This window comes from Gavia stellata, unplaced genomic scaffold, assembly GCF_030936135.1.
Source record: "Gavia stellata isolate bGavSte3 unplaced genomic scaffold, bGavSte3.hap2 HAP2_SCAFFOLD_83, whole genome shotgun sequence".
Classification (NCBI taxonomy): Eukaryota; Metazoa; Chordata; class Aves; order Gaviiformes; family Gaviidae; genus Gavia; species Gavia stellata.
In genome coordinates, this window is record NW_026777314.1 from 57699 (window position 1) to 72767 (window position 15069).

Consider the following 15069-nt stretch of genomic DNA (forward strand, 5'->3'; position numbering starts at 1 on the left):
ACAGTCCTAGCACTACCTTTCAAATTGCTACAGTTACTACGAAGAACAATAATTATGACTCAAACGCCTGTCATTGATCCAGAAAATGTCAAATGTTGCCTGTCTTCGTGTCTGATCTTAGCAAGACTTTCATTTAAGTATTTCCTGGTACACAGATTAATTATGGCAGATTTCTAGAATTCTTCCACAGTAGGGAACCGTGTATTATATCCGTTTCATGGCACCTCCTCTCCTGTTCCTGAAAGCAGATAGAAACTGGAGGCAAATGTGTGTGTTAACTACACTGCTCAGTGCACTTTTATTAGCCTTCACTCCAATAAGCATTTTATCCTTTTTCCAAAAAGTGCTACTAAAAGAAAAAGCAATATCAGCGGTAGCCAGAGAAAAACCACAAAAACAGGGTTCCAGTTTTGCACACTATCGTCCCCCAATATGTTTTTGTTGCTATATACCTATTTTTTCATTGCTTAGCTATTGCCATTGAACTAGAAGCTTCCCAAGCCCTGCACCTGTGCAGTGTACTTCACATCTTTGTCCAAGTCGCTGTTAACGAGTACCAGTAAGAATGTCAGATCCCCAAATACTTATAGGTAACTCCCAGGATACCCAGCCTGGGAACAGTCCAACACAGGTACGTCCACTATCCATTCATAAACCAAGAACTGAGAGCAAGAGTGCTTCAGGGTGAAAGTGCCTAACTGGATTAAATAAGTAAGCAAACATGAACCGCTTTGGGAATGAAAAATCTTAAGTTGCTCCAGCACCAGCCTTGGTAAAAGTTGTTGTTAGCAGAAAGGAATTCTTGCGTGCACACCATTTCTGTCATTTTCCAGATGAGATAGCAGTAATTTATAGCTAATTCAGACATTGATCCTTACTTAAACATTTCAGTGACTAGCAGCATCCCCTTTTCTTGGCTGGTCACAGTGAAACCAAAATTAATTCTAGAACTACCTACTTGTTGAAATCATCTTAGTCATATATATTCAGTACCAGATCTGCCCTCCACAGCACAACGCAGCTCTCTCCAGACATCCCTCTTTTGTCCAAGTTGTACAACACTGATTTCGACTTTAACTGCTCCGTGATACTGCACTGTTATGTGATTTTGTTACAAAGAGGGACTTTGCCACATTAGCATTAGGGTTGAGTTTAAGTTCTGACCTCTTTATTTGGCAGGCTGAAGAGGAACTCTCGATCAAACCGTCCGGGTCTTCGTAAAGCAGGATCTATAGAATCCAGCCTGTTGGTGGCTCCAATTACCACAATCTCTCCTCTGCTGTCTAACCCATCCATAAGTGCCAGAAGTGTTGATACAATAGAGCTAACAGAAAAATATAATTTTCATTCACTGGTTTAGTAAATTTTGTTACGTTTTACATGACCTTCTCCAATGACCACTCAAAAAGGACAAGCTTTTATTGATGAGATGCTCCTTACTGAAAGACTCGTTTTAAGACATAAAGAAACAGACAAGGTAACACAGGTCTTGTGCTGCTATCAAGCTTAGTGAATTGTTTTCAATTATTGTTTAAAAACCATCTGAAGTTTAGTAGCATTGAATTACTAGTTTTCAGGACAAATGAATGTGTCACATGAAGTTAAATAGGTTGTGGTCTTCTTTTCACAAAGATCTAGCAGCTTCTATGTAGGTACAAAAAATGTACTACCTATGGATTTCGTCTTGTTCACAGGACCGCACAGGAGCAAGACCATCTATCTCATCAAAGAAAATAATTGAAGGTCGCATCTGGTAGGCCTAGAATGAAAACACAGGAATACTGACATAAGTAAACCAGCACAATTTTAAAGAGAGAAATGTCATGGTTGGAAAGTCACTGGAGCTAGATTTTTCCAACTAGCATCAGGGATCTCTACTAATGGAGCTAACGGAGTAAGTGGCACGAGTAACAGAAGACAGCAGCTATGTCAACCCGCTGAGACTGGGTGACAGGAAACAAATCATACCAGTAGTTTTTACAGCTATTTGGCAACCACCGAGAACAGAGCCAGGACTTAATTCAATTAGAGGTTCTGGAAGCAAGCTTCTGTTATGAATTTAAATGACCATGCTTGCAGCCTGCATCTGTTTCCCTCTGATCTAAAGCCACCGTCTCTTGCCTCTTGAAACCTTCTTTGTGGCTGTTTGATGTTTTTTTGAGGGGGGGTGTGTTACTTTGTGAGGTTCTCTCATTTGCTTTATTAATCTTTCCCAATACACCTCAAGATTTCAAGCCCCTAAAAAACCCACTGAAAAAAGAAACACTGACAATCCCGTTTCAGTGGAAGGAACTGACAAAACCCAAAAAAGAGTGAGTTCTTAAAAATATTGACCACAGAAAACTACAGTTACAACTCGGACAGAACACGTGGCACATTTCCACTTTACCTGATCAAACAATAAACGAAGCTGTCGTTCAGATTCCCCCGCCCATTTACTCAGGCAGTCGGCACCTTTTCTCATAAAAAAGGCTATTCTCCTGTCACCTTGGCTACATTCATTAGCAAGTGCACGAGCAACCAGTGTCTTCCCAGTCCCTGGAGGGCCATAGAAGAGACAGCCTCTGCAATTAAAAATACCAAAGATTCACATAAGAAAAAAACATCATGGCAAAGTACCTATTACAACCCTCATCCCTACAACACACAACTCTTCTCTCTAGCTTACACTTCACGTGTAAGAGAGCGGTAACAGCTGAAGCGTGAGAAAAGTCAAACCAGATGGAAGTTTTGTGTTCCTACACAACTCAACAAGGCAGTAAACAACATGAATAAAGAGGATCATGCAGATGTACAGAATCTTGAGAAATGATCGTAGTGTCCCAGAACAACACTTCCAAAACTGCTGACAAACTAACAGGGGTGGTTACAGCACAGTGGAGCCAAACAAGAACAAACTTCAGCACAGAATCTAAGACTGGGCTAACTTATGAATCACCAGTTCATTCTTCAATGATACACGGCACATTCATTCTTGTTTTCACAAAAGGCAAGATTTGATAGTAAAGCATTTAATTCTCCCATAAAAAGCTTTAAGTTAGTGGACTTGGTCTCCCATTGCTAATGATAAACGAGGAGGAAGTCTAAAGCTGGGATGGTATTCTGCATTTCCAGATAAATATAGCCATCAGCTAGAAAAGCCAATACACTGCTGTTTCAAAAAGAATTTAAATGAATAAAGAAGCAAAACACAGATTTTGCTGTCGTTCTTTGTAATACTTTTAAAGTTACTGAAAGCAAAGGATTAAAAGTCCTATTTCAATATACCATGATTGAGTTTTGCTGACCAAGAATATGTAAAGCTAACAATTAAATCTCTAATAATTTCATTTCATAACTAAGTACAACAAACGCTGCAAGGTTCTAGTTGCAAGTCCTATCAATTGTAAAATTGATACTTGAGCACTTGAAAAAAAGAGAGTCGGTGGGAGAGACAACAGGACTTCCAAGAAACAAATTACAGTTGACTACCAGTAGGTAATTCCTTCTTCCTGCTTATAAACTAATGAAGTTGACTTGTACGTAGAACTCAAAACAAAAACACTCCAACCCTGCCTTTTAAAAGCAAGACACTTTCAAAGTATATTCTCCCCACACAGTACATCTTCGAACCTACATATATTCTGGGTTCTATCCATTTTTAAGAAATTACTTTTTACTACTGCTAAAAAACCCCATCAACACTCCTGAAAATTTTGAAGCATGGAAACATATTGATACCTCAGTTGAATATTCTCATGAAAATGGGTGACCAGCAGGTCGAGGGAGGTGATTCTTCCCCTCTACTTCACTCTCATGAGACCCCACCTGGAGTACTGCGTTCAGCTCTGGGGCCCCCCACGTAAGGACAGGGACCTGTTGGCGCAAGTCCAGAGGAGGGCCACAAAGATGATCAGAGGGCTGGAGCACCTCTCCTATGAAGACAGGCTGAGAGAGTTGGCATTGTTCAGCCTGGAGAAGTGAAGGCTCCGGGGAGACCTTAGAGCAGCCTTCCAGTACCCGAAAGGGGCCTACAGGAAAGCTGGAGAGGGACTTTTTGCAAGGGCATGTAGTGACAGGACAAGGGGTAATGGCTTTAAAACTGAAAGAGGGTGGATTGAGATCAGCTATAAGGAAGAAATTCTTCACCATGTGGCTGGTGAGGCACTGGAACAGGTTGCCCAGAGAAGCTGTGGACGCCCCAACCCTGGAAGTGTTCAAGGCCAGGTTGTATGGGGCTTTGAGCAACCTGCTCTAGTGGAAGGTGTCCCTGCCCATGGAAGAGGGTTGGAACTGGATGATCTTTAAGGTCCCTTCCAACCCAAACCATTCTATGATTCTATGAAACAATGTCTGTTACCTTGGAGGTTGAATTTTGAATCTCTCAAAGACTTCTGGGTAAAGCAAAGGAAAAACGACCATCTCTTTTAAAGCTGAAATGTGGTCAGAAAGACCACCCACACCATTAAACCGTACCTAAAGATAAATTCAAAAGAACACATTTTATATGTTAAAGAAAGCTGCAACCTTGATAAAGTTCCATCAGAAATTGTATGTCAGCACAAAGGAAATGCTCTGGGCAATTTTCAAACTGCTTGAGAGAAAACTGTAAACCAAGGTAGCTGTAGACAGCACGTTATTGAAAGCTTTCATAAGCACTGGAAACATCTCACTGACACAATGAACTAAAAATACTTACTGAACAATCTGTTTGCATTGGATCAACGTCAGCCAGACTTGCTCCAATTTTCATTCGATCCTTGTGAATTCCCTTCAAATCATCTTTCCGAAAGTTTAGTGGAAGACACCTGATTTGAATTAAGAAGAAAGAGAAAAGCGCTTTCTAACTTAGGATGCAGCTAGAAAGTTTTTGCTTTTATAACAATGGCAAGTGAATGCAGAAAACCTTACAAATGAGCTTAAACTTCCTAAATAGTTAAATACTTGTTCAAATTGTTTTCTATTTAATGTCTGTGAGTAAATAAAGGAAAAAGGTCACTGCAGGCATTAAACTGGGTTTACTTTAACAACTCTTAGCAGTTACGAATAGCCACACCAGTCAACACAGCACATACATGAATGCAAGCTTCAAACAAGTTATTCCCTATGTGGAGACTGTGAACTGACCTCGATTTGTGTGATGAAAGAACCCCCCAAAACACAGTGACATCTTTCAAAGATTTTTTGCTTCTACATTCAAAAAGTTACAGCCCAAGGGGATACTTATTTCAGTGCGGATTAACATTATAAAGGCTGCCCACCACTGCTGGTCCTTCCCAAGGACTTTGGGATGCGTGTGCCAGAAGACACACATGTCTGAAAGACACTGGGCTGAAAACCTGTTTCTTAGATTGTTATCAAAATAGTTTTTCTAGACCAATTGTTAAGTAATAAGAGCACCGTCATTTCCTCTATTTATAACATTTTCTGTTACGATGGTTTTCTTTCGGAATGAACTACTGTAAAGCACAGGAGCAGTAGTTTTACATTTAAAAATTACATAAAAGAGTTCCTCCCCCCATTCCCACCTAGAAATCAAATTGCTTATTAAAAATCAATTCTAAAAATCCAATTTTAGAGAGTCCAGTTACAGTCGTCAGTACCAAGAGATACGATTAAATATTGCCACAATTTAGAAACTATACAAGATGAAGAGGATAACAGTTCACGGTTAGACAGGTGCAGACTCCTCCCAAGTAGATTTCTCCCTCCCCTACGCTCCAATTTCATTAACCTTTTTGAATCTCTGTTACGGCTGCACTTCCTACGCCTCTCCAAATGCTCTTCGTCATCAGATGAGGAAGAGGATGTGGAATCCCTGTTGTGGACTGTGTGTCTCCGTCTGCAAACATTTAAACAAACAAGCAAAAAAAATTGAAGTACAGACTAAGTGATATCAAAATTTAAATGAATTGTATCTCAGAATTTACTTTGAGATCTATTAAGTTTCCAGATCAGTGTACTCCTTATGAATCTGATTTCAAAGTACACTACATGATTTTCCTTATGACAGCAAAATTCAATTTTTTTTAGGAAGGGAAAATGTTTAACTAATTTGCAAATAAATTTCATGAACAAATGACGCATTTTGTCCAATCTCTCTCTCTCACACACAAATAGAGTTTCACTTAGCATTATGTACCCACTCCGTGAAACATAAACCTTTTTAACTGATTTAAAAATCTGGCTTCAGAAACCCTTCCTTCCATAACTGTCTGCTTTCAGGGATGCTAAACAAAGTTCTCATATCTAGCAAGAGACAGCGTTCTCCATGCTTCAGCTGCTTACAGGACCCAAACCCCCTTTGTCATTACTCTTGCCATTTATCATCTATAATTTCATTTAGTATTTTTCTTGTTTAATGATAGTTTCATACAGAAACATTAACTGATTGCAAAGAGAAACCAGAATCAGTATTTGAGTGATTAAAAAAAATTCCACTAGAACTTCCATACAGGCTCTCCCTCTAACTAAATTATCTTCAGTTTTAAGAAAATAATTGGTCTCCTTCAAGACTGAAGAGTCTAAAATTTTCAGAGTGAGATTCTGGCTTCAATTCCAGAACAAAAGAATTTCAGTTATACAATCTCAGCCACGACCTCCATAATCACCTCATCAGTGACCACAAATACTGCATTTAAAAAAAAAATCTAACGGCTAATAAAACGTATAGTCTCCCCCCCAAGATTTGTTTTCTTTATACCCTCAGACTACCACAGCAATAATCATACTACTAATCTGTAACTACCACCAATTCAAAACCCTTGCCCCTTGAAAGCATTATTCAGTAAGGGGCCTGACAGCATTCTTGATAAATAAGAACTATCACTAACCATACACCAACCTGTTAGTTCTTTTGCAGCAAGAGCCTTGTGACTGAGCACTTCTAAATGAGTATCTCTGTCTGACAGGTGAAGACCGGCCCGAAAGATAGTTCTTACGTTGCCTTGGTTCTGTTGAAAGCAAAGAATTTAGAATAATGTTACAAACAAGTTTAAGAGAAAGCAGGATAGTGAAAGAGGCAGAAAATGTGATGTGTTTCACTGATCTCTCATTTCAGGGGAAGTTTCAAGTGATTGGGGGCGGGGTGTGTGTATTTATTTTTTTTAAATCAGCGCACAGTAGAAGTGAAAAAACACGCACCTACTTTTTAAGGAGAACTGAAAACCACAAGAGTAAGGTTATCAATTCTGTTTAATTACCATTCTCTCAAGGATACATAGGTCATTTTTTACTGAAAAACAACAGGAAGCATGCCAAATGGCAAAGAAATACAATGTGCACAGGATACATACATTTAATAAAATCTAACTGCAGAATGAAGGTAATAAATTTAAATAGGAGTTGAGTGTGTGTATACATTTTCATTAAAAGAGTAGCTCGCTTATATGCAAGAAATTAGCTCTTAAGAGAAACTGTGCATATAACCTACTTTCCAGTGGAGCTTGATAGCGCTCAACAGTTTTCCTCTGTCGAAAGTCATAACGCTTTCGAGTGTCTTCGCTTTCTTCTGATGAAACTACTGTAAATCGACATAACGTTAAACTGTTTAAGTACCGTTGTAAATGATACTAAATTCAAAATGCACTGCACAGATGCCTATAGGTTTTACTATTACCTTCATGTTAATGACACAATAGATCTGAAAACGTGCAAAACCTTAAGACCAATTTATGCAAGACACATTCCAGAAATTACAATACACAGAGGAACATACATATAGATATTGTTCTGTCCTCACTGAAACTGCTGGGTGACGTCTCATCAGTCTTAGTAACAACAATACTGTCATCTTGCTTAGCTAAGATGCAGCTCCTGTGAAAACCACTATTTCAGAAAGTAATTCCTTGTTATTTTGAGAAAGTGTTTCACAGAAATGTTTTTAATACTCTACAGTGCTAAGACTAAGCATGGTAATCTAGCTGCCAAACCCTAGCTCAGCCACATGAGCAATAATGGGCAAGCCACAGGTGTGAACCTCCCCAGTCAGAAAACAATGTCAAATGCATACAGTTTATGCCACTAGCTTCTGTAAAGTAACTTGAAGTTTCTTCATGAAAGACAATATGAATGCAAAAGACAGCGTATAATTGTCTAGCAGGTTCTTAATAATACCCTCTCACATTAATAGCTGGACACCAGGTGAGGAATGTACATGCTCTGTTCACCTACCTGCTCACTAAAATTAAGTAAAATTTTATTCCTTGGAAAGCACTACCCATTTTTTTCTTCCCCCCAAAAGGTCTCACTGCTTTCTGAATGCAAGATAAATTACACAAGATATATAGACAGCACATGGAAAACTGAAAAATTATTTTGGCACCACTACCATCCCAAGTCCTTGGTACTCCAACGCTCCTGTCACAAAGGCATGAATTTCTCTGCTTTTCTGCTCCTCTAGTCCTTCCCCTTGCTCCACTCATCTTCTTTACACCACCACTGACACGCTTTCCTTTCCCCACTCCTTCCTGGCATGATTTTAATTATAGAAGTATATTTTAGTTTTTTCCTAATTTGAAATTCCAGAGTTTTCACTTTGATCACAAATGAATTGCCCCATACTCTTTCTTTCTCATTCAACATACGATTTATAATTACTTTCTACAAGTCTCTCCTGCCCAGCACCCCTACATCCACACACTTGAACCAAGCCATATAGAGGAGGTCTGATCACCAAGGTGCACACCTGGGAGCCACGGGTTCAATCATGAACAGGCCACGGACTGTTCTCTGAACAAGATCACCCCAGTGCTCATTAACACCTGGACATCTAGCTTGAACCTTTTTGTAGGTCTCCATTGCCAGTGGTCAAGTCTTACACAGGCTGTGTAACATGTCCAAGATACTGCCCTCACTGCATATTGCATAAATCATCTCTTATTCAAGCTCTGATGGTCTGATGGTCAGACAGGTGATCAGGCGCAGGGCACAGTCAGACAAGCGTACTGACCAGCCAACTATTTACACGTGACTGGCCCTTTTTATTCCCTTGCCCCTCTACTTGCCCACTCTTGTTCCTCCCAGAATCACCTAAACCCCACCCTTGTCCCGCCTTTGGTTCCTGCCCTAAAGATCCCATAAGTCCTGGGTGAACTGCTTTTCCCCTGCATCCCACAGTATGTCCCACCCCTAGGCAGTAACCCCTTAGTCGGAAAGGTGATCTGGAGAGCTGCCCCCGATGACTCATCCAGATGGGTTTCACCCCTGGACGCTGGGGCGGATGGGGCGGATGGCTCCGCTGAGACAGCCCTGGGAGGGGCCCAGACAAGGTGGCTCTTCCTCCTTGACTGGAGTCCTTGGTTTGGGTCCCTGCCTGCCGTCGTGCACCCCTGTGCTCCTCTGGGCTTGTGCAGATAGGACTTTGATGGGCTGATGGCCCTGGGAGTAGCCCGGTGGGGTATTATTTGGGCTCCCCCTCCTGCCACTGTCTCTCTGAGCTCCTTTGTGGGTGTGCAGAGGAGGTCTACCGCAAAACCTAACACCCATCGGCTCAACTACCGCCACATCCTTTTCTGTCCTTGAGTACAGTCTCGACCCATTCTGTTCCATCCAGAAAGCTCCTACAAGGATCGTTGGACTGACTGCCTTAATCACAACTATCATTCTCCTTAAAACCTTAACGTTTTTCCCCCTCACTTCAAACATAAAGTTAATATGGCCTTTTACCATTTAACCTGATTCCTCGTGTTATTTCCCGCTGAGTACTGGGATGACAGGTCCTAATTACAGGACCAGACAGCAGCTTTCACTGACTACCTGCTGAACACAAAAATGAACAACACTATCTTCTCCCCTGCTGATCTTCATCCTCCGGAGGAGCTTTCCATACACACCGGGCAGCGTCCCTTACTTCCTGAAAACTCTTGCCGTGCTGCTCAAAACCGTGAAAACTGTCATGCTGCTGCTGTTGCATGATCACTCTTTCTCATTCTGAGTAATAACGTCCATTTCTTGTATTCCCACCTGTTTTTTTCTCTGAATATCTGTTCTGAGCTCTCTGCAGTACTGCCCTGAAGTCCGTGACTTGTAGTGTCAACAGCAATATAGATTTTTTTAATAGATGAAAAATACCGAGTAGTTCAGCTCATTTCAGTTGTTTAAGACAAGGCTTTTGGCTACAGCGTAGTAAAGAAAATTTAAAACAGAACTAATCTACAGTGCCACCTTGATTATCAGCTATTTCTTCAGCAGCTCTTTGGATTTCTTTCTCTCCTTGGGAGTACATATCGAGGTTTTCCTAATTAAAAGAAACGAGAAAGATCAGTGACAAATATGCAGAAAACCTGACATAGGCATATTGCCTGCCTACAGAGTAATATTATCAAGGCACTCCAGAGACAGAAAAGATTAAATCAAGGTACTGGAAGAGAGAACTGGAACATCATTCTGGCATCCAGAATTAGTAACAAGAATTTCTGCTCTAAAATAGAGTTTAGTACATGTGATAGTTAAATACTTATCCAGATACAAAACTGAGGGTATCTGTTAATTACGGGTTAATAATCCAAGAGTGTGGCAGAGCCCAGGAAAAAGCAATCCCTAGCAGACAAAATAAAATTTGTGCGGGCATTTGAGAGATGATATACAAAGTACTATGGACAATTCCGGTTTCATTAAAAAAAAGGATTTCAGATCTAAACAAAAAAACCTCTGAAAGCCGGCTATGAAGATGTTTAAAAAATGAAGTGCTTGTCATTCAACAAGACAGGAGAAGAACTTAATTTAATAGAGCAAAACTAAGACAGAGGAAATATGATTGCTGTATATAATTTTAACGTAAGTTCCTCTAAGGACAGAGGACTATTTAAGCTCACAGGCAAGGCTGGCACAAGAACACACATAGATAAAGCAGGCATCAATGAATTCAGCTTTCAGTAAGATCTGAAGTGAAAACCCAAGCCCTGAAACAGCTGTTTGTAAACAGTGTCCATTCAAAAATCATACGGCAATTCAGAAAGCATAGTATAAGACATGTATTTCAGCATATCACTGCTCTTTCATGTCTTCTGAAGAAGGTATTTTCTTCACCCTTAGAGCGTATCTGTAGCATGATCATACCAGTAAGATGTTAAATTATAATTAGAGAGCAAAAACAAATGTTATTTTAGACTACGCTATTCTTTGGAAGAACTTATTTCAGCTCAATTAAAATTACAACTACGTAATTCCCCTACGTGAAATACACTACTTATACAAAAATAGTAAAATAAATTAGTATCTACTTCTTCTGCATTGTGGAACACCCCAAGGTCTTCCATCATTCGCCGCCTATGCATTTTCTCCGTGTCATCCATTTTTTGCAAGACTGCTTCTGCAGTACTAAGATAAAAAGTTAACATGTAAGAGCAAAGACAGGCAAGAACAAAAACACCCATTTAAAACAGTACACATAATCAATATGATATTTTAATACAGTATTCATAAAGCAAGAATCATTGACAGACAAGTTTTTAAACACTACTTAAAAATTAGATCAAATGTTCAAGGTTTTTATAGATTTAAGAACAAGTGTTTGAGATTTGCAAAAATACACTGTTTTCAGGTTTGTTTTCCCTCTCGGTGAGCACAGTAAAAAAAATCCATTTAAGCAAGAGAAAAATAAGAATTCTAAAGATCATAGTAAGACAACAGAAAGAAATTATGGCAGTTTTTAATAGCACTTAAGTTGTTCTGCATGATAGCATTAAGTAATTTTCAGCTCACAGCCTTCCTCAGACAACAGGCTGCTTGTTCTTCTCTTAACTGTAATCTAAGTTTTGTGCTGGTTTTCCATGACTAGACATGCTGGAAAAAACATCCCACTGCTGTTACACTTGGCAAACCTTTCCGAAAACAATGTCCATTTGGGCTTCACAAAGAGAATTAAGCCATGGACAGACAGGCAGAAACACTGGGACTACTTCACTTTGGCTTTATCCAACTTTCCTCAGTATCTTAACTCAACCAAGCATTATAAGAACATTCATAAGCATGGAAGAAAAGTTAATTAAAAATGAAGGCAGTTCTGATGCTAAGAAAATTCATTTAGAGGGCAAGTTAAATCTACTGAAAGTCACAACGTAAAGTGATCTTCTTGGTTCACAAGACAACACATAAACCCACCGAGCCCATACATAAAAGATGCTCTCGTATGAAGACCTCTCTGCAACTGGCAATCCCAAAACAGAGACACCAGTGGCAAATTTCAACATTGGCTGTGCCCAAATTCTTTACACATGAAACACCTTCCAAATACATCCTCCCGCACATGCTCTCAGACCTGGAAGTCTTAAGCAGCCACAAGCACCTATTTCCAAAAAACAGGTTAAGCAGTTTTGCTGCCAAGTACAAAGGCCCACACCTTACACAAATCAATGTATTAACAATAATTACAGGACATACCAGTGCAGGCAGAGGAAGAGGAGGAGACCCTACCTGATCAACGACCACGGAATGTTAGCGGAGGTTGCCAGTAACAACCCAGAAGTTCCAAGCTGCACCACCCTGGTGGAACTCTACTATGGAAGGCACCTGCAGCCCAGCAGTTGTCACACGGATGTACCGTATACGTAAGAGCACGTAGGGAAGTCTCAGCCTGAGCACTGAATACATTTAGCTCTTGCTGCCAGGAATAACAATACCTTTTTCTGTTGTCAAAAGAAGGAGAAAGTCCCTAGCCAATATGATGCCATAGCAGAAAGGCTTGCTAGTAAGGCTCATTTTAGTAGCTTTGTAAGATCATGAAAAAAACCCACTTACTTTGTTATAAGTTTGTCGAACAAAACAGATTGATTTGTAATGGTGTAACGACTTTGTTGACGTCTGCAGCTTCAGCGGACCTCCAAATCCCCGTTTTCTTCATGGACTTGTTGTGCAGCTTTTGCATCAGCTCTGGTCTTCAGTGTTCTGGTGACTACAATGCATTAATGTATAAAATATTTTGAGACAGAAAATACGTTAGTCCCTTTATTTCACCGTTGCTCTAGTAAAATGTAAAAAAATCTGCAGTGGCTTGATTTTTTCTTTAAATACTGAATTGGAAGTTATTGTCATCACCACAGCATTCAACTTAAATTAATTATGTTTACCTACCTAAAAGCATGACTTGTATAGCAATTTTTTAATAGACTGGGAAGCCAATCTGATGAAAACAAACACGCAACTTTTGTTCCATGCAGGAAGCAAGTTCATTCCAGTTACTTCTTTCTGGAAAAGTGAAAACAACAAATACCTCTCTCTAAGGTGTTTTTACTCCATCCATGTCAAATTGTATCGAATAGTTTTTTTAAAAAATTATTTATGTGGGAAGTCTCTTCTTAAGATGCGTGGTTTTAGTCCATTGTTTAAGCATGCATCACTCATTTTCTGCATCCTGACACAAAAGCTCTAGAAGATAAGAAACGTCTCAAGATAAACTCCCAAATAGCAAAGAACTCAAAGGCTTGCCTGCTTTAAAAACTATCTGCCCAGTATTTACCACACAGCATCCTTTGCCACGGGTCTGTTACTTGCACTATCATTAAAACAGTTAAGAGAGGTCAGTGAGGAAGTAGTGCACAATTAGAACTTGAATTACTACACACAAAGCGCATTTCAGGCCCCTTCCTGCGTTCAGCCCATCCATGGCTGGCAGGACGCTGCCTGGAAATAACGCATTTTCCCAGCTGCCAGCAAGCAGCCTCACAGCACCAAGCCTGCTTGTGTACTCAGCACAGTGATTCAGTTCCAAGGTGAATCACTGAACTTCAGTGACACCTTCCCCACATCAGCGGGTTTGTGCGCCTCATGACTGAATTACTTTTTAACTCAAATATTACCTCCTATTTGCAAGAACGATTTTCAATTAATTTGTGTCCTGCAGACTCCAGAAAATCCGTGTCACAAAGAAACCTGAGCTAAGGAACAGATTCTCAGGCACTAGTGCCTAAGAGCAGGCTGGAATTCACGCTGTGTTCTCCCCAAGCCTGACAGGAATTAATAGCATATCCTCCTATTCTCACCTACCTCTTTTCGTAAAACTCATAGGAAATTCACTATCTTTTCACTATCTATTTTCACAACTTCAGCTGCTTTGGGTTGATGCGTTCAGCAGTTTTTGTGGCCAAGTTAAATAGATGGTGTGACCAAACGCAATCCTTCTCAGAAACCAGAGTAAAAAGGAATCCTAGGGAGTTACCACTACTTACCTTCTTTATATTCTTCCTTTTTTTTGGTCTGACTTTGGCTTTGCCAACCGCCTACATTAAGAAAGAGAACAGAGGAGAGAAAGAAGAAAAGAATGATTGTATTAGAATATTGTATAGAAGTCTTGTATTGTACTGTTCCCCATCAAGACTAGGGAACCTGACCAAGTTTGTAATCCAGTGCTCCACATCATGCAAAGAAAAGCCTGTGGACCACACTGAGGATTCAGATCCCAAGTCTGCTGCGTACCATATGCAGACAGTTCGGTAAGGACGCAACTTTCCTAACCGGCTAATCTTGAAGTCTCAATAGTGCAAATAACATCTCAGTAACCAAAGCGGAGGAGAGATCTCAAAGGAGTTGGGAAAAGATGCACGTTTTTTATACAAGCAGAAGACTTTTACTAAGAAGAGTGATTCTGGTTCTAAGACACTGACACTGACATTAACATAATCATACTCCCCCGCAGATTTTTAGCTGTAGATTTATCATGATGTGACTCATTGTGCATGCTTTCACTTTTCCTTTTAATTCTATGAATTGAACAGAGATTGGACATCTAGAAATACAATACCTCGTAAAGCGTCTTCGATTGACATTTTCACTTAATATTTCCTTGCTTTTGTCAAAGCTAGAGTCTGAACAGGGCGGCATGTTTTTTCTCATTGATTTCAAACAGTGTCCACTGAAGCATTCAATTTTGCCAGAGGAAAATTCCTAGGGGAAGAAGGAAATAAGAACATATTAACCTGAACCATGTATGTTGAGCTAAGAAGGGAATTCTCCCTCCTTTAGGCAAGTTTATTCTGTAAGTCTTATGACTTGATAGTGGTGCAACTCATGGCAGGTAAGCCTTGAACCACTTCGGCACCAAGAAGTAGCCCTCAGAAAAAAACCCAACCAACCAGCTTTCAAAGCTAAAGCTCC

At 40.0% G+C, this 15069-nt stretch overlaps 1 pseudogene; it reads right to left on the minus strand.

Moving 5' to 3' along the window:
* LOC132321903 (ATPase family AAA domain-containing protein 2-like) overlaps positions 1 to 14808 on the minus strand; it is a 32908-nt pseudogene extending 18100 nt beyond the window's left edge.
* Positions 14809 to 15069: the final 261 nt, after the last annotated feature.